This window comes from Branchiostoma belcheri, unplaced genomic scaffold, assembly GCF_001625305.1.
Source record: "Branchiostoma belcheri isolate BF01 breed outbred unplaced genomic scaffold, Haploidv18h27 scaffold160, whole genome shotgun sequence".
Taxonomy (NCBI): Eukaryota; Metazoa; Chordata; class Leptocardii; order Amphioxiformes; family Branchiostomatidae; genus Branchiostoma; species Branchiostoma belcheri.
In genome coordinates, this window is record NW_017803047.1 from 407,987 (window position 1) to 409,355 (window position 1,369).

General features: G+C 38.5%; 1 protein-coding gene across 1 annotated transcript in view; it reads left to right on the forward strand.

Annotated features, from left to right (window-relative positions):
• The window catches only part of LOC109466225 (TNFAIP3-interacting protein 1-like), a 32,453-nt gene that overhangs the window by 12,861 nt on the left and 18,223 nt on the right, over window positions 1–1,369 (forward strand). The window lies entirely within an intron of this gene.

The window sequence follows — 1,369 nt, forward strand, 5'->3', positions numbered from 1 at the left end:
CCAAAAGTTGGGACAGAGTGTTTTTGTTTATACCTCCAGCTGGCAGGTCAGACCCAGGCAGCCCTATCTATTTTTACCCCTAGACAGTCTGCAGGAAAATAAATCTTGCTTGTCTGGTCTGCAGGTCATTTGCCTGGTCATTGACCTACATGTACAGGCAAGTGTAGCCTGGGTACCATCCCAGTAGTATATTCGACAACTCTATAACAGTTATAGAGTTTGCGAATATACTACTGGGGATGGTACCCAGGCTAAGGCAAATGACCTGCTGGCCATCAAAGTAAACAAACCATGGTAACAAGACAGTAAACGCCTGCACATGACAGCTTGATAAAATACAAAGTGCCACCACAAATCATTCTGCTGATAAAAACAAAGTTTGACTCATAATATCTCTATTGAAATACACCAAAAGATTACAAAATAACAAGCTATTTCATGGAGGGATGATGTCTACGACTTCTCCTTGTTTTATCTGTGAGAAGGTAAAATCGGCCTGCAGGTCACTTTCCATTGAGGTGATGAGGAAAGAGGTAAGCGTCAGACATGGTATAGAGTTAACATCATTTTTAAATGATTAAATGTGTATTAAATGTCATTTTTAAATGTGTATAGATGTATTAGGACTTTAAAAAGTCCTGATAAATCTATACACATATTGTACACATTCATGATGGTACAAAAACATACAATATAAAAATATTATAAGAATGAGAGCTTGATTGTATATGGTATGTGTAGTTCGTTTTGGTCGTTTCTGATTTCTTGACTTTTAGAATTCCTGAACTGCTGCATCAAAATGGTTGATATACCGCTTAACACAACTTGATATCACGTATGTGTAAGGATATATGTCTATTATTTGTTACCACTAAATATCTTGGATTTGGCAGCAGGACTTCAATCGTGTATCTTTTTATATTTCCTCTCACCATTATACCTATTTCCTCATGCATGACCTGAAAGAAAAGCGGCCAGCAGGCCGATTTGAGTATTTCCTGATTAGGCCACAGTAAGTAATTTTTATGGATGACATCAGCTCGCGCATTAATTTTCGCCTGATTTTGGAGAGGAAAACAAGAAATTTTGTTGCCTTCTGACAGTGGTCAACATGCCGAAAAGGGGCAAAAATGTCTGTTGCCATGCCGGAAGGTGGATGGCAGATAACTATGAAGAGAGGAGACAAGAAAAGGCTCTGATTTAATGTGACGTTCCTACTGAATCAAACCCATTTGTACAATTATTGAGTCAAAATTTGAAATTGTAGGAACCTTGTTTTTTTCGGCCCGCCTTGTTTTTTTCGCCCGCTCGCATTAGATTTGGAGTCTGCGGAGGATGTCATCCATAAAATTTACATTCTCCGCAGACT